The 19,800-nt window shown below is 42.8% G+C and overlaps 1 protein-coding gene across 3 annotated transcripts in view; it reads right to left on the bottom strand.

Annotated features, from left to right (window-relative positions):
• ntrk3b (neurotrophic tyrosine kinase, receptor, type 3b) overlaps window positions 1-19,800 on the bottom strand; it is a 154,627-nt gene that overhangs the window by 44,410 nt on the left and 90,417 nt on the right. The window lies entirely within an intron of this gene.

Genomic DNA, 19,800 nt, shown 5'->3' with positions numbered 1-19,800 from the left:
GAATACACTTTGCACATTTGCTGCTAATCTATTTAAAAAGTCTTTATATTCACATCCAAAGGGCAATTTTCCAAACACACCATCAGCCTGTATTAGCAGCATCCAAAACCTGTGGTTAACTTCATTAGTTTCAGTCTAAATGATACCTTGCATCAAATATATTTAAGTCTGGGATAACTATGTGCCTTTTCACCAGGGGAGGGTCAATGATTATTTCCTCTATACACTGTGGATTGTATATAAAGTCGTAGCTATCTTCGTAGTTCTGGGACGCATCCAGAGTTCGTTCCTCCAAAATTTCAAGCCCCCAAAAGTGATTGATTTGAGTTGAAATTGTCTTTCTCCATGTGGAAGCATCATCCAGCCCAAACATACTGCAGGAGATGTCACGCTTCATGTACAAGAGCGTATAGGCATTTCAAACAAAACAAACATCAAAACTTCTCCGAGGGCGACTGCTGTGGGCGACATATTGTGAAACGGAACACATCATTACCCACCGTGGGCCGTCAATCTGTGTCATGTGCACAGGGATAAAGTTGCTAAATTTAACTTTCCCTGTAGTCCGTGTGAACACATCCGTGTCAATGTAAACACAGAGGATTGTGGACTCGAGCTTGAAGATGTCTCCTTGCTGGATTTTTTACTCAAATCAAACAAGCAAAACTCATTTTGCGAGCAGCTGGAAGAGATGAACTGGGATCCTTCAAAAAAAAAAAAAAACCAAAACACGACATGAGGAAGACTGGTAGCACTGAATCAAGATGGGGAAAAAAAAAAAAAAACTAAAGTAAAATGTAGGTCGCCTAATCCGGCTCAGAGTGACTGGGGGGCACCAAGAAAGAAGAAGAGAAGCAAACCAACTAATGCAGCCAATTAAACCCCGCCTGCCACCACACCACCCCCCACCCTCCCTTAGCAAACACTTCAAAGTGCTGCCATCAGCGAATGGCAATAAAGTGAATGAGCTGGCTGTAAATGGGCTTAGATGCTGAGGATGCTGAGGCAGGGGACTGTCAAATGATGCTCATCACACTAAGAAAACAGCGTTCCCGTGTTGTAAGAGCAAAATGGCTGCCCAGCACCTTCCATGCAGAGGCAACACCGCGTCTGGAGAAATACTCCGACAAATACAGCAGAAAGCAGCAGCTTGTTCTGTGAATGGACATTTCTGTTGATGGCCAATAGGGTCGATGGCTGTGTTTGTGAGTGCTATGAAAGGAAAGCTACATTATTATCGCTTCGTGTCACAATGTCCCAGAAAAAAGAGCAATCTCCCAGCAGGAGCTCTGAAATGACACCCTCTCCTGACGACTAAATCGGAGAAAATACAGAGCTGGAGTGTTTTTGTGAAATGGAGGATAGGCCCAGTGTAAGCTGAGAACAGCCGGCTCCATGGGGGACAGGCAAAAGGAGAGATTTTTATTTTCCAGCTCCAGGTAACACTATTTCAAAGAGCAGAATTGGGGCGTCTCATTACACAAAATACATTTCACACAAATCCCTTCCTTTACATAAAACCCCCAAGTTTTCTCTCGCTCTTCTTTTTCTTCCTCCACCCTTTCAAAAATATTTCTATTTCTCTCCCTCTCTCACCCTCTCTGTTTCCCTTCCAGAGCCCAGCTGTTTTGTGTCCTGCTGGGCACTCGCAACGGGACGATTTCCACACCGATCTGAGCGCCATTTAAATAAACATCAACAGAAGATGTCAGAAGTAGCCTGTGAATAACACCAGAGGCTTATCCACTTCCACAGCTTTAAAGAGCAAACAGAAGCCTTCCAGTTCCTTCATTTCTCTCCTTCTGTATGCTGTTTGAATAAACAGCATCCAACCATACAGCCGGCTTTGGCTGCGTCCACTTCATGTGAGCCAGAAGGGCCAGACTTTAAGTCCCAGTGGGGCCTGACTCTCTGCTCTTCTGGAAAGGTTTCTTTTATAATATGGACAATTCTTTCACCGTTCACCTGCGGGTTCAGCGCCACGCTTGGCTAATTGTAATTAGAGAAGACACAACAGGGAAACCAGCTGTGAGCATGTCCACTCAAATGTAGCATGTGTGAGGAAACTACAGTATAGATGGTGAATAGTTACACAATAAAGCATATATGTTCCTCTGCCTTGTGTCACACAATAAACGCATCATGTTTGATAATCCAAGCACATCTGCACCACAGACAGCCTCCACTAAAAGTACCCCGATCTACTTTGAAGAAGAGCAGAAGAAAAACTATGAGAGGAGACCAAAAAGTATCATTTTATGGGAATATATGTTTAGAAATAAAATGTTTTTGTCACTCTCACAAATAATCGTATGGCCCTTTCAGAATCAATCATTCACACTCCTGCTGCACCTCGACACAGCCCAGGCAAACTGCATCAGATCGGCTCCGTAGACCTCCATCCCTACCACCCTCTCTTCTTTTGTATTTGCTTAGCTAAGCTGTTGGCAGCGCTTGTCATTTTGTTTTATAAGTGATAGCAATTACTATTCTAGCGCCTGGGATCAAAGAGACACCAAAAGGAGGTTTTTAGACAGGAAAAAACACACCAAACACTGCTTCCTCTCTTCTGTTTACACTGATAGAGGCTGAGGCCTATAAGGCAGAGCGGCTGTGACTGACAGAATGGGAATACACCTCCCGTTTTTAAAACCGCAGAGGGGGCGGGGGATGAAGGGATGGAGGAGAGGAGAGGTTTCTACAAAGGGCCAACTGTACCTTTAACTAGGAGGCTCCCTCCTGCTTACACTGGATTAGTCACATTACTGATTCTTTTTCAGATCTGGGAAAGCTGGAAGCATTCAACCGAGAAACAATTACACTAATCATTATGAGACAGCGGGGCCTTGACTTCAAATAATGAGCCTCTTCGAGACATTCTCGTTGATAAAACACAAATAGGCCAAATTTAATCTGTCCATGTCATCTATGGTATATGTTTTCACACGCCAGCGATCTTGTAGATGAGAGGGGTAACCTCAAGCCAAAGGGCGTCAAAGTTTCACAGGCAAACTTGTGACTGAAAGACTGTCGGTTCAAATCCCAGACAGAGAAAGGACAATTAGTGTAGGGGCAGGATCTGTTTCTGGGAAACAAACAGATGGAAGCAGCCTAACATCGTACTTGTGTTTAGGAAAAAGCAAACTAAATGCTAATATCATCGTGCTGTCATACTCAGTGGCAATGCTAACAGGCCGATGTGTCGCAGGTGTGATTTAGGTGTGATAGTTTAGCATTAAGTGTATTAGCAAACATTTGCGAACAGGTGCTTAACACAAGTTGCAGCTAATGGACAAATCATTAGTGTTGCAGTCATGAGCCAAAGTAAAATACTGAACTGATTACGGTGTAAGAAATGTAAGAAGCGTTAGAATTCACCCCGTGAGGAACATTCAGGGAAATCCATCCAATAGCTGTTGACAGCATTCACTGAAACTACAAACCTTGTCATGGCACTAGAGGAGAAGAGAAGAGAAGTCATCATCAGAGAAGTAGTAAGTTTCATCATCTGGGGACCATAAATGTCTACACTCGTAACAATCGACCCAACTGGTTGACTGACAGACCGACATTGCCGTCTGTAGAAAGACACTTTGGTATGTTGCTCTCCTGATTAGAAAAATGCTGTAATCACAAAAGAAACCTGAGTGGCTAAAACTAATCCAGTTTGTTCAGCTTCAAATTGCATAGAATTGGTTTAAAAATGATTTACTTCAGTCCGTGAGCTCCTGTTAGAGACTTAAAGGAATACTTTGCTGATTTTCAACCAGCTTTGTATCATTACAATGTTAGTAGTATAGTAAATGAACAGTGTTTCCTCCATGCCGCCTGCTCTGTGGCTTTTGCCTGATTGAGTAGCTGACTTAATAGTAAAGTAACAGCAATACATTTACTGTTACGTCAGATATTATATCATATATCAAACAATAGCCATGGAATCGGCAATTGACCAACACATGGGTAAGTTAAACATTGATTATTTGTATATTATACCAACATTGAAATGATTCAAACTATGCAAAGTATCCCTTTAAAACCAGTCAAAAATAGTCAAATGGTGAACCTTTATGCAAAACTATCCTTATTTTCAGTTTCCAGGCGATTGTACTTGATTAATTAAAGAAAGGAACCTGCAGATTGCAGATATTAATTAGTACACATTAAGAAAAGAACATTTTCACACCATTAATCACCTCACGGGGCCAAGAAGCAGCTCCAGCTACTCAAAAGGCAGCGCCTGTATGTGATGAAACTTCCACCAGTAGCCACGAGTGACACCAATAACAATTTGAGGTGATGTCCAGCATCTCAGTTAGCTGCAATAATGGTGCCCTTTCCGGGTGCACACAGCCTTTTCATTTCAGTGGACAACTATATAAGAATATTATTTCCAAAAAGCCTAACTGGAGTTATTTGCAGTGCTGATGATGTAGGAGCTGGGCCATATTCTAGCGTTGGAGTGCCAGTGACTCTAAATAAGGGCATCAGCTAATAGCCTTAATTCTAAATTAAAATGTTGTTGCCCTGGTCACGATACTTGTACTTGTATTGTGGGATTAATTTGCAGCACAGTGACAAGCCCAGTGTAACAATGTGCATGGCTCCCTCTCCTCCCTGGACAATTCTCCCTGACACGCAGAGGACAGCTTCCTGGCCGTCCTCCTCTCACTGTAATGGAGGTCGGATGCTGCTTTTCCGCATTTCTGCCCACATTAGCATCTCTAGTTAATTGGTACCATTTGCTCAATGGCATCGCTTGAGTTTGTAAATTACTTTTACAATTGTCACTAATTATCAAGCTCGATGAGTGGAATTGGCGCGATTGGTCCCTAGTGGAGCAGAAACACAACAGGCGGAGGAAGGATTAAGACTCTGGGGGCAACAAGAGGAGCTGGCTAGCTGAGAAATACAGTAGCACTATATGCTAATCAAGAGAGGATTACATACAAATTGTGCTACTGTAGCACACTTTCTCCCTGCTGCACACTTGATGAACTACTGATGCACTTTGGCTGCATCCTCAAGAGAGATAGTTTATATTCAAGTTTGTTTTGTCTTCCTCTCTTTTTGCATTATCTTCATTTGTAAGTTCCATAGAATTGTTTGCCGAGGAGCTGGTTGAGAGAGTTTTATGTAACACATCTGTAGCAACTAATGCTCCAAAGAGAAGCTAAGCCCCTAAGCTGTCTTTATCACAGATATACCAAACAACTGACCTTTTGCTGAGCCGTGCACCCTGTTGTTAAAGATGCTACGCCTGTCAAGCCTCCTCCCTTGCCTCACACGTCACGTATGCATTTTACAGCGATAGACCTGGAAGTTACCAATTTAGAATCTCAGCGAATGTTGAAGCGATGAGTCCTTGATGTCAGACAGACGTAGACAGAAGCAGCCTCTCATTTTTAGTATATGACTGACGGCTGAAATGACAACTTTCACTAACAATATATCATATCAGCTGCAGCCAGCTTGGTAATTAAGCTAACTTTGGCTCCGTGAGGTGAAAAGGCAATGTCGAGCTGACTTTTCTAACAGGCACCCTTTAAAGGGACCTTAAATATGCTCTTGATGTCTACATATAAGATATTGTGTTGAAATATTGAGGACATGTTGCAGGTCCCTGATAAAAGTCAGTGTCGTCACCAGCTAATGATCCTCGGAGGATATGGAAATAAAGAGACGTCATTGTTCCTGTACCGTCTCTGTATTGCAGTGCAGTGAAATGTGTAAGATCAAGCTGTTGTTCCATTCTAACATTACCCTGATTAGCAGCTTGGCTTTAATACTTGGACAAGCAACACAGACATTAGATGCACTGTCTACTTGAATTTTGAAACCAGAGAGAAAAGACGAGCATGAGAACTAGTGGTTGACGAACTTAAAGTACGTAATTGAACAATCACTGTTTGAGGCTGGGATTTAACAAACGACACTACAGATCATAGATGACATGGTCATCAAGCACTATTGTGAGTTAAGATTAGCTGATTTTGTGATTAAGAACTCTCACGCTGAGATTTGAGGCCTCTAAGATAAATGAATATTCACTATCAGTGTGCTGAAGAGCCAAATGATGCTGGTGACAGTTGAATACTGATGGATGACTAGCCTGAGCAGCAGGCTGCTGGAGTACAGCTGATAGCTCACCCTCATTTATTGAAGTATCACAAACTCTCAGGTTCGTGACACAAACTTGTTAATATTGTGCTGCAAACACATGCAATTACACTGACATCTAAGGCATCTGAGGTTGTGTATTCCCCAAAAAGGAAGGAAGCGCAGCCATGTTGTTATGTGAAGTGCCTGCATGTGCTGGTCTGTGTCCAGATGCTATGGTTTGATAGTCTCATGCTGACCTATGAGCGAGTACCTCTCCCCACCCAGAGTGACACAGTGACAAAGTCCAGTGGCAAATCAACAGCAGAGTTGTAGCTGCACTGTGGACCCGCTGCTTATCTCCTGCAGATGACAGACATGCACAGCACAGGCAGCATTCAGTTCAAAGAAGTCTAATAATTGAGGATGGAGCAGTTATCTGAGAGACTGTTTTGTCTGTCTTGTCAGTGTGAGCTAGACAGTCCAGCCTTCTGAAAGGCCAGACAATTTGCGCTCCAAATGTCATGTTGCGAGAAGGCAAACATGGCCTGGTGGAAGCAGGCCAGGGAGACACAAAAGCTCAGGTTAAAGACGTGCCAGGCCTTATCATACAATTATTCTGCCAGGAAACCTAGTGAGGGTACAAACAATATATTAGCTGCTATACTTTGTCCTACGGGAATATGCAAAAGTCTAACTAACTAAAAGATAAATAGTCATCTCCTGCAAAGCATTAATCATTGATTAAAAAATGTTTTGCTTTTTTTTGTTTTGCATTTCTTTCCTTTGCACTGTGGAGGAAATTGGATTTTGCCCTCTGGCACAGAGGCAGGATCAGATTGTGGGCTGCAGTAGCGTGGATCTTATCTTAGCTGCAGCATTGGTCCAAAACATATTGCTGCCCCTCTCTCAGTGGAAATAGGCTTCAACTGTGTTTTACTGTTGACAGAGCAAAAGCACTGGACACTCACATGCACATGCATGCACACACACACACACACACACACACACACATGCAGATACAAACTGTATCCTGACTTCCCTCTCCCATTTCTCTCTTTATGTCCACACATTCTGTACCTATCCATATTAAAATATGTGCGTGTGTGTGTGTGTGTGTGTAGCGGGTGGGAGGGGCCAATATATAAATCTAAGTGATGCCAAGTCTCACATGACCCAGAAAGTGCCTATTGCTGCGGTCGCCATGAAGACGCTCTTAAATCAGAGCTCAGTCCCTGGAGGTGGTGCTAAATCATGTGTGCCCACATGCATACACACACACACACACACACACACACACACACACACACACACACACACACACACACAATTTCACAAATGCACTACATCTCTAGACCTATACAAATGTATGAATCTGTAGACATGATGTGATTAAAAGTGCTATTTTGCACATCACACATATAATATAATGTAATTTTCACAGCTTGCTTTTCCCTTATGTAATCCATATTGTAGTGCTCTATTAAAATTGCAGACGCAGTGTGTTTATTGCGACTTCAGTTTTACTTAGTCGTGTATATTTCTGTGCTGTAGTATTAATTATTCTGCTCGTTGTTGGCTGTTTAAACCTATGGCCAACCTTACATCTGTCGGGACTGGATTGGATTTGTTTTAGAGACCCTCAGATGCCTCTGGGTGAAAGGAATTGAACCTACTACAGTGAAATATTCATCCCAGCAGTCACAGAGGAGAGTCAGCAGAGTAGCCAGTTCACCCATTAGCTAAAACACAGCTGAGCCAGCCTGTCAGCGCTCCCTTAACACCTCCCCCCCTGCTCTTTTCATTTCCTCTCCTCCCTTGTCTATGCCTGTCGTTCCTCCTCTCCTTTTCTAACCTCACATCTCCTCCTCTCTCTCTCCTCTCCATGCATAAAGAACATGCTGTGTTCAGCACACTCAGTTGTGCTGTAGCGCTGTTAGCCTGTTAGTTTAGCTCATCATCACCACGCTCCCCTGGGCTACATGGAGTTTATCTCCCTGCCAGTTAGCTGCCATGAAGCCCAAACACAGAAACAAAGCCACTTTACCAAGCAGCTGAAACACAAAATTAGAGCTACAATGCTATATAACAGCATCGATTGGACTTGACCAGGTTCTCAAAAGCACTGTAAATGGGAAGAAAGGGCAGATTTCCTCTGAGAATGTTTTGTACTGCTGAACAGGCATGACTTTAACAGAGGGAAATGATGATTCTGTAACATTAAGGTCATGGTCCAGTCTATACAAAACACGGTGGGCTAATTTTTCATGAAAATGTACAATCAAGTGCAAACTTGTAGCACAGGCACATGTGGGTTTTCTTTTGGGGATTTCTGTCACGATTCTGTGACCAGAGGCAAGAGCAACATCTCGGTGCAACACGAAGAAACTGTAAGCAGGAGGAATGCATGTGATATCTTCAGGTGGACGTGCTTAATTAATGGGACAACGGGACATATTCCAAGATGGATAAGGATCAGAACACATTTGAAGATGCCTGCTATAGTTAAAACTGTGTGGAATAACACACTAACGTAGTGTACAGAAGCTGTGTACTTACTTTATAACCAGACCAGACATAAGGACTACAAACCCTACAAGAACCTGAGGTTTATATGACAGTTAGCAATGAACCACTAATCCAGAGTTGGGCTTGCCTGCATTAAAAATTGAATTGTGTCTTCTGTTTACCTCACGACTGTTGTGACAAAACATGAAATAGTTGCTGCCATGAGTTGCAAAATCCTCCTCCATCAACCTTCCTGCAGTGTTTTGGCATCTGAAAGGCCTTTCAGTACATTTATCTGTTGCTATTTCATTGTCTCACCGGTGCCTTAAACATCATGCCCCTAACAATGCAGCCCTATTTTAAAGCAAGGTTCAGTGACTCCTCCACAGACAGGTCAGTGGTTAGGGTCAGCACCGGAACAGAGTACGAGCTGAGACACTTCACACTTCAGCAGGGCAACACAAGGTGGATCCCAACGTTGTAAACTGCTCTGGAGGCTCTTGAGCCAGCAGGATGTACAACCTGCGGAGCATATTCAGTCATTACGCCACATACAAACACATAAAGTGACAATCTGCCAGGAGAGACAGAGAGTGATTGTTGCGGTAACTCCGAGCACAAGACGCAGCATCCTGATGCCATCTGGCTGCATCGTTTAGCTGCTGTTCCTGAGCGTCTCAGGTCTTAACGCACATTTGAACTCCGGGCACTTCTGGACTCATTACCAAGCGTTAAGGTGTCACAGAGATGAAGGGGATAAAAAAAAATGTAGTGACCCACAAGACTGTGACCTGTAAAATTGACATAATCTGCTGCCTTTGAGGAGCCAGTAATGACCTCTCATCGCAGTGTGACACACTCTCCGTCTTCATTTCACACCCTCTTAGAGCAGCACAGATGGCCTTGGCATTTCCTTAACAGCCTCTCAAATCTTTCGGAAGCCAGGCTGCAAATCTTGTGCATCTCCCGTTTGTTGTTGACTGGAAAGTATTGAAATAATGCATGGACATGAGTGGAAGGTGACTTGTTTTAATCTGCAGTGTCTTCCAAGGCTCCCAGGTAACAGCTGCACGCTACTCCACCGTCTCAAGGGTCCAGAGCAACGTTACTGCAGAGCGATAACCGCTTCCTTCCTCACAAACCTATCCATAGCATTATTGTGTACTAACAATGCTTTTGCACGGGTTTATACACAGGTTAATGAGGTGGGACAGGGCCACAGTAAAATGCTACTAAACCAGCCATGCAGGATAATTCGTCTTGCCTCAGAAGTGTCAGCAACTGCAGCTCCCTGCTCTTTAATTCATTCAAATGAATTTTGTTTTAATTGTTTTATCCTCACTGACTCCATTAGTGTGGAAAGGGGGGGGGGGGAGGGGGTAAAGAGAGAGAAGCAGATGAGATGATAGAGAGACATATGGAAAAAAAGGTAGAGGGAGAAAGAGCAGAGAGCGCGGAAGAAATTCGAGGAGATTCACTTTGTGTGTACGTGTTCTGGGTGTGTGTGTGTGTGTGTGTGTGTGTGCCTCTATAAATAATTAATCCCCTAGTTGTGATTACACAACAATTACTCTCCAGAGCTAAAACTTTAACCATCCTTATGAAAGATGGAGGCTTGTTCTCTATCTATAACACAGCGGCTGCGGTCTGCCGGTCCCCGAGGTGTGTTAATGCAGACTGGGGAGAGGCTGATGGGAACATGAACTGTTGGGAGAGGGGGTGGGGGGGGGGGTGCAGCTGATGGAAGGACAGCTCCATATTCAACAGAAGCATGGCGGCCTAGTGTGACTCACATGTATGCTGTGGGTATAAGGCCTGCCATTGGCCCACTATTTCAGTCGCCGCTCTCCCGCCCTCCTCTATCATTTTCCATTTTCATTTTCAAAGTCCCCGTCGTTACGTGAAACAACAACTTTTACTGAGAAAAAGAACTTGATGTTATCAAACCGGTATCATAGAAGCTCATGTGAAGTGGAACGGATCAATACGTTGGTCAAGTCGATGTCGGTGGTACACGCCACTTTCAGAGATAAAAGATGTGCAAAATCAACTCCGACTGACAATAGCTGTCAGAAAATAGATCAACATCAGGCTTAGAGTCTTGAAAGACGAGTCGGGGCTTTTTCAAGGTGTGTTCATCAGTTGTTGTCCGTTCCACTTCACACAAGTCATATCGGTTTAATGATGTTCTGTAGAGAAACATACAGATATCACATCGTCTGTGGTGCTAATGAGTCCAGTGAGATAAAAGGCAGGCAGACTTCACCTCCAGGGCTCCGGTCACCAAGTTACATTTATCTTTTTATCAGTTAAAGTTGTATTCCATGGTTGACATACGTCCTTTTACTATGTTATGTGTTTCGCAGTGATGTAGCCATGATGTAGCCATATCAATGCCAGGACTCACCTCCCCACATTACGCCTCTAAAACAAGTCAGCCGACTGATTATATATTTTCTCTCACATTCCTTTTACTTTGGTGACCCGTTTCAAGTACACATCATATAATATGGTCAGTTTTAAATATTAGAACAGCTAATATGCTTCAATGTAGAATTACAAATACTTCATAGAGAGTATATGTCCCAGAACCCCGTCACTACTTCACATATGGGAACATGCTGTGAGACACATTTAGTGACTATAAACTGTACAATGCTAAGTATATAATACTGTCAGTACTACATCTTTAGTACAGTGACATGCTTGTATGTGCATGTACAGTAGTACAGTAATGTACTAATACTGCTATATGGTATAAGAGTGTTGTAATGTCAGTGCTATTGACACCGAATGTTCAAAACACATCTATACAAAATGTGTAATAACAACATGATGTGTTTGTATGATTCTTACATATTAGACTACAGCCCATTTTAATGGTAACAAAGTATGTATATGTCTAATAATTAGATAGTCTAAGTCCAGTCACTGTTAAATATAGAACCGTACTGTCAATATTAAATCTATATTGAATTGGATATATTGTAATAAATATGCTCACTGGTTAATGCTGTCAATATCAAACATACTGTCACTGATTTAGCAAACAAATTAATTTCAATGCAGTAGCTTGTACTTTGTATCTGTCAGTATAAAAGAATCACAATCCTCTCCAGCGTAGGAGGGAGCATGCAGCACCCTACATTTGGCTGTTACATAATATGAGCTGTTTGCTGGGCCGGTGGCTAAAATTCACACTGAATTAACTAGTAGTTAGAGGGGGGGGGGGGGCTAAAAACCTTCACTGCAGGCTTCTCTTTTTCAGTCTTGAAAAAAGAAATTAGACAGAAATATCATCCCAGACCCTAAAAATCACCTTCCCACCTCTGAGTGGAGGCTCTGTAGTGTGGCATAACAAGCAGAGCATCACCCTCCACAAGTAGAAAATCCCAACTGGAGTTGTGCCAGAGGTTTCTGGAAAGGAACAAAAGGCTGAAATGTTGAGCTGTGCGAGCTGGAGGTTTATGATGGAGCTACGCATCTTCATCCAGCCTGTTTCTAGGGATAGCTTTAAAGTGCAGGTTAGTGTCTCTCCAGTCAGTTGGCTGGTAGCTGAGTTGGTGTTGCAGCCCGCAGCAGACGAGGAAGCAACGTTTATCTAATACTCCAATTTGGGCCAGGCGTTCATATATCCATCACCGCCAGGCCTTAACACGTCTTTCCAATGGTAACAACAAGAGCAGAACTTTGAAACACCAGTCAGTCCTGTATTACAGGAGTGCTGTCCAAGCTGAGTTCGCTGTACTCCAAGATGGCTGTCTGGTGAGACTCAGTCCCTTAATGTTCATTAGCTTGGAGGAAACTCATCAGCACTATACCGCATGAGTCTATTTCAAGGCCTCATGTAAATTGCAGAAAATACGAGTGCAATAATCATTAGCAAAGTCCTCCAGGATGAGGAATAATACTGTATGATGGGGAGGTTGAATGAAAGTTCAAGTAAGAAATAAATGTGTTTCTGATTACTTATAGTGCTGATAGGGGTTATCTTGGCAAATAAATCAATCAATAATAAGTCAATAATAACCCAATTCTGAATCCTGAATGCACCTCTATCCACTTTGTACCTACCACGTGATTTACGTGGCACAGCAGTATCTCTGTGGTTAGAGAGGTGTTTCTTTCCAGAGGTTTAGGCAGGAAGTTAATTATACAAAGTGTTAGTCCCCTTGTTAGCCGACTGTCAATGTGAATTTAAACAAAACTCTTCAAAAGAAATATGGCCAACGGTAAATGGCAGACAAAAGGCTGTGGGTGTGCTGTGCAGGATAAATATTAAGAAATGTGGCGCTGCCATGAGCTAAATAAAGGTTTTAAAAAAGTGTGAAATTCAAAAATGATTAAGCACTGTGCTCACTTAAACAATACCAATACACTTGATTGGACTGGCATCAGAACAAAAGCACTGAGATGTTTAGTTCCGCACCACATTTTTCTCTATTTTAGATAAAGCGCACACGATGAAAAAACTGGAGCAGCAGCTGAGGAGTTTTGCAGATCAATACTAATTGAAACATAGAAATGCAGAAGTTGTCCCTGATGCATTTTCATGGACCTATTGTTCAGCTGCACTGAAGACAGTTCAGCCCCTTAAATGGTTTACAGTATAAACCACATTTGTATTCATTATAAACAAAATGCTCGTGTCTCTCACACAGCTCGTGCTTGTAACTTTGCATGGCTGAGAAGAGGAGCAAACATGTCTGAACAATTCCCCCTGGGGATGAAGCCAAATTGCTGCAGCAGTTCGGAGGAGCCTGCGTCGGAGAAGTGCGGCATCTTCCTCTACTCCCACGCTTGTATTCTGCCATATTCTGAAATTTTAAAGACGCTAAATTAAACTATTGTTTAACTCAAAAGGCCACAGACAACCGTCCAACTATTGACAGCAAAGACTTAAAAGGGAAAAAGCCTCCAAACACTCAGTCAAAGTGCTTTCAGCAACCACTCTGCAAAGCCTGGCCTTTTACTTTATGGTTACTTTACAATGCGTGGCACAGCACAGCAATGTACAGCTCTGCAGAAAGACACCAAGAGGACAGAAAGCACTTAGCTATTAGCAGCCTTGTGCTGACAGTCCAAAGTCCAAAATAAAATAAAAGAAAAAATAGAAATTCCTATTTGTACCAAGAACACCGTGTTCGCAGCATCAACCCAGGGCCACTGTGCACTTTATATCCATCCAGGGACCGACCACACCACAGCCAGACTCCCAGGGAAGACTCTCATGCAACTTTTAAGTGAGATAAATAAGTAAATAGCCCTTTTTAGTATTTTCATTTTCCATGCAAGGTGCAAAAAGAACTAAGGAAGGACACGGGATATCATGCTGTGACTGAGAGGTTGCAAGCAGCAACCAAATCCTTTTAGGGGTTTACTAAAAGTGCAGGCGGCCTGTGGCATCAGAGAAGGAGATGGTTTGAAAAACAACTAAATGTGACGACAGCAAGGACGGAAGGTGAATGAACTTAACTTCCTGCCTTCTTTTCCTGGAAGAGATATAACAAGTGACACTTATAAAAAGAGAGAGAGAGAGAGAAGTGAGCACTTTCCAGCGTGCCTGTTGCTGTTTTCTTGCAAGTTCCCATCTGTCGCATGCGTTCAGAAGAATGAATTAGAGCCAATTAAGATGACTGGTGCTCTAGCAACTGAGCAAAGGGTAAACACCATTTGTGCAGGAAAGACAAGAGGTTTGGGATCAGCATCTCTGCATCTCTGTTGGTGACGCAGTGCTTATTTGTATGTGCTTTGATGTTTTATATTAGGAAACCTAAATAGAGGAAAATGTTTATAAAATGTCCTTTAGATAGATTTAGAAGTAGATGTTTTTGCGGGAAAAAAAAACAAATTATGCTTTGAACAGCAAAAGGAAAAACTATTTTTAAATTCTATTTTCCGAAATTACGTAGTAGCACAGATAGCGAATCGGTCTCATGCATCGTCGTTCAAAAGGAACTTGAAACACCTGTCAAGGCTGAGGAAAGCCAAACATTTTGTTTCTACCCTTTTAAAGTCTCCATCTGCACATAATTAGTCAGAGTGTTAATGTGTTAGCACTTTTCTGCCCTCTGTGATTTGTGTGGATTTCCACTTTCAGTTATTTTCTTTTTTTTCAGCCAATAACAGGACTGTTCTGCTCAGAATCACAGACCATTTTCAAACAGTGCTCTTCAGAGTCTTCCTGTATAACGTATTATTTAGCAAAGCATGTAAATCACACTTAATTGAACGATTATTTGCTGAAAATGTGACGTCTGTATGGATGCTTAGCGTGAGTATCTGTCTTCCCGTGTGTCTGCAGAAGGAAGCGTCTCACTGCTTGGCGGCAGAGCTCACTCTGGCCACTGGAGGCCAAGCGAGGCAGTGATGCAGTAAATGCTGCAGTGTGTGTGTGTGTGGGCTGATCATCCCCAGGCCTGGTTCAGGTAATGTAGCGGAGAGGAGGGTAAGCCGCCCTGACACACACGCCTGGATCACAGAGGCTAGCAGGCTGCCGCCGGGCACAGTTTGTGTGTGCGAGTGTGTGTGTCAGTGTAGAGGAGTGTGTCGGTGTTTATTAGCGTGTTGGTGGTCATCTCTGCGATTCACGTACATGTCTGTCCGTATGTCTAAAAACCTGTAATCTGTCTATGCTGATTAAATAAAAATCCTAATCTGAGTAGATAGGCTGATGTCACAGGTTCAGCTCACACAACATGCTCTGCTGATCACTGTGAGACACCCCAGCCTGAGCAACCGTCTTAACTAAATGGCTAGATGGCTGAATTTGATTAAATGTAAACAGTGTCTGCTCACCTTGACTCACAGGTAACCTCCTGTGACCCCGACTTCTTGGTGCGTCAGCATTTATGAATTAGTCATTTGCTTCAGTCGGCATTTTCAGTCTCATAGAACTAATAGGGTTAAAAAGGCAAGGGCCGCATTTCTTTCTTCACCTACAGACTTGTAGGTGTGTGATTTATCCGACAGGCCCACTGGTCTGACGGGTGCACAGGAGTGTAAACACTGTAATCGTGGATTTAATTTGGGGAAATGCACTTATTTGCTGCCTTGCCAGGAGCCTATATCTGTGCAGCAAATATTAAGCTGCAGTCAGCAGCTTAGCTATCTTAGCTTAGCATAAAGGCAGGAAAAGAGCACACCTACAAGCACCTGTGATTTTATGGGTGGTCATGTGCCAGACTATGTCTTTGCTTTAGGCAGTGACTTCCTCAGATTCAGTTAGGTTCAGTTTGGCATAATGACTGGAAATGGGAAGAATAAACCGCTAATAGTTCCCTTAATCACACATTACTTCTTTAAAAGTGGGTCAGGCAAATAACAAGAGGAGCTATAACTAGTGTGATTAATTGCAAATTTCGCTTGATATTATAAAGTGAACCAAACAGCAGCTCCAAAAGGAAACCGTACAGCTTTGCACGAGGATAGTAAAGTTTTGGCAGAGAAAAATAACTTTTACTGTAATGAATCCTGCATTAAACTAAAAATAACTGATTCTTATAAAAAGTGTGCAATAAAGGCAACAAGACAAAAATACTCCAAGTTTCAATCTTTGAACTAATGATTAATAACTACCAGTGTCTTGCCTTCCCAAAATTAATGTCACTCAACGCTTTTTCTTCCATCATTTGTCACTTCCTCCTGACACGTTGCCTCTGCCTTTGTTTGTTCACTGTATATTTTCAGTCTACTCTGCTGTGAAATGTGCCAAAAATACCGCCTGTATCATCTGCTCCTTATGTAAACACACAGCAGCTGCCAACAACTATTGTGGATGAGCCCCAGAAATACCCAGAATGCAGCAGAATGTGGCATTGATTCCTAAGCCCTGTTGGGACCCTCAGAATTAGTTCAAAATGGTTTCATTTCTAAAATTCAGATTTGGGTGAGTTACTGAATTGTTACGGTGACACAAAGACTTTACAGGGGTCGTCAGATGAGAATCAGAATACAACATGCTCTTAATAGCATAATTCAACTACATTTTAGGTATGTTTGGGACTCCTTATCCCCAGTTGGAAATCACTTTATCCCAGGTTAAGCTTGTAAGGTATTCAGGTGTTGCAGTCATTTACAGTTAACAGGCAGTTCTAGTGCACCCACTCTGAAAATAGATGGTGCAACCGATAGGTCTTAACTCAAAATATATGGAAATGTCTGGCCTGGACTACGAAGGTGACAAAATGATATACATTTTGTTGTATACTGACTGCACTTACAGCAGCAGGGACAGGTAATTTTCTACCAGAACATAAGAAAAGATGACAGGGGAGCATAATACTTATTACAGACATGCTGAGTGTCTTTTTCTAAAGAAGCATTATTGATTCCCCGCTGACAAAAATCTGTGTGAAAGACACTTCAAAACCCACTGGTGTGAATCACAATGTGAAAGATGAGCCCGCTGCTTAGACTGCAAGATGTTTTAGCTGGGAGGTAAGTTGACAACCTATTGATTAGAGCAACAGGTTATCTACAGTATGAATCCATTTTCATACCCACATGCATACACACACACACATGTAAACACATGTAGTCAGGCAAAGTACCTTTCATAAAAGCACAATTACATCCACATAAACTGAGCTGGAGTGCATCAGGCAGAGCTGTAAATGCAAGGCAGCCAGTGGACGGACCTGGCGGTGGGCCTTGAAATGCTAGCAAATCAACTGAATGTACCTCATACACACACACACACACACACACACACACACACACACACACTCATACGTGCACCCAAAACACACATACAAATGCACACACACACACACACACACACACACATAATCCATCCACATAAAAGAAAAAAAATAAAAACAGAGTTTTTATTGGATGCCCAGAAACGGTCGGTGATCAAACTCCAACAGCCAAAAGAGCCACAGTGATTTAGTGGAGCGAAAATCCATTATGGCTCCATCCAAAGGTAATGACTTCTTCAGGCCTTCCAGCTGATTCTCCAGAACAAGAGTGGGAGGGGATAACACACAGACACACACACACACACACACAGACACACACACACTGGACAAATCAGGCCTTTGTTCAGAACAGCTTGGGGTCCTGAAAGAGTCCTCTCTGACATCACCTCTCTTCAAGTCTTTTATATCTTCAATCGCTCACAGTGACAGTAGATTCAGCAGCATCTCCATGTAACCTGAACCGGCCTGTGTACTGTACCCACCGTCAAATAACTACCTGACGGAAAATGAGAAGAAGAACCATGGCAGCACTAATACTGATGCCTTGTATCTGTTAGTGATTACATGGAGACGTGAAGCTAGCCGTTTTCATCCTGCACACTGTGCTGCGGTGCACACTGCACATAACCTGAATGTAAAACCCGGAAATAGAGACTATATTAGAAGTGGTAATGGCTTAACATGGTGCTTTGCTCAACCTTCACTATGTTTATTTATTTAATTATTTATTTTTCTGCACTATGAGAGTCGTTTATAAAAATACGTTACCTTGGACAGTGTGGCTAAACTCAAATTACAAATCTGAGCAGATATAATTGTAGGAGAAATGCTTTTCAATCACTTGACAGAAAATGACGAGGTGCCCTTGAACAAAGCGGGCAATCTTAACATATTATACGGAGCAGTGAGTGTTGCTGGAGAACTGCGTGGCCCTCGGTGAGAAAGGCCCATAATGCAATTTTTAAAAAATGCCCTACAGTGTCCAAGAGGACTTTGGACCTTGCCATCAAGGAGATAAATTACGCTCTTCACCGCTCCTGCTTGGAGAGTACTGAAACTGTATTTGAAGAACCCTTTTGCTAAGAGTTGAAATAACTCCTGCAGCGACGCTGGGTGCTCTGAGCATTTAAAAATGCTAAGCTCTCAATGCTGCCAGCGATATGAAACAGTGCCTCCTTTTATTAGCTAGCAAGTGTGAAAACGAGGCAGTGGTCTGACACAGGTTCCTGGCAGACTGAATTATACACAGTTCCTATGGATTTTACATGGCTGTCAGTGGATATTCTAAATATTTAAACACTCTGCTGTGTGTTGAATGCATTGCTATCTAAGGGTGCTTTAGATAAAAAGAAAGAGGAAAGTTACTGCACTGTAGGTGCATCATTAGCAAGCAGCTGCGGCACCAATTAAATCCCATCTCATAGGTGCAAACATGACGGGTCCAGCTGCCTTCACGAGTCCAGGACTGTGTGTAGTGTTTGTGATCTCTTATTCGCACACCTTGTTTTCTTAACTTTTATTTTTTGCATCAGGATTTGTGATTTGTTTTCTTTGTGTAGAAGCAGGTTGTTGGCATAGCTTAAATCCATATGACTTGCCATGACATTACAAACACGCCCGTAGAGCATCATTAACTATAAGAGTCATCCTTGATTAGAGCCAGCTTTAGGTCAACGCAATAATTGCCACCCGCTAAATAATTACAGCAGAGAGTTCTTTACCGAGGTAAGTAACAAACTCTAATCCTGTAAAGTAGCTAATTAAGGGGTGGCAGCAGCTAATGCAGCTTTACGCCATGCTTATGGTATGAAAGGAAGACCCTGCATGGTTTGAGGTTTTGGGTCACACTGGCATTTCATTACAGTATATTTAGACTAAAGAGCAAAAAAGCTAGAAACTGACAGGAACAAGCGGGCAGAATTGAAACCAAACAAACAGAGAAGGGGGCATGTCTGTGGAGAAGGATCTTCTCCATGAATCCAAGCATCTGCCATGCAGAGACACGGGGATGTCTGCTCTGTGACGGATGCACAAGCTCACCCACCACAAACCACCAAACACGAGCAGATGCCGTTCCTCAGTCTGCCAACTGATAAGAGCTTTGGTCGGGTGAACAAAGACTTGAACCTGAACCACAGGACCTGAGCAGCCACCGTCCTTCTCCTCTCTGCTCTGCATCCCGCTCCTTGATCAGCCCTATGACTGCTTTTGCCTCTGCCACAACGCCAATGCCAGAGAGAGCAAAACCTGGAGCTGACACAAAGTGAAAGCTCAGCATGCACAAAAGCCACATTAATCCTATTGAATTCTTCAGCATGATCGACAGCACCGAGTCCACTAATTAATTCTGGGTGCTTTCTGCGATCGTTCTACACAGCAGACACGGTGAATGTATGAACTGTATGTGCACACACCTCGTTTGCATGCACACGGTATTGATCTAGTTGTCTTTACGTGTGCACGCGTGTGGGTGATTGCAGATGTATGGCCTTTA

The sequence above is a fragment of the Pempheris klunzingeri genome, chromosome 1 (genome assembly GCF_042242105.1).
Source record: "Pempheris klunzingeri isolate RE-2024b chromosome 1, fPemKlu1.hap1, whole genome shotgun sequence".
NCBI lineage: Eukaryota > Metazoa > Chordata > Actinopteri > Acropomatiformes > Pempheridae > Pempheris > Pempheris klunzingeri.
Note: the sequence above shows the minus strand (reverse complement) of the source record. Positions and strands in the feature narration are given on the sequence as shown.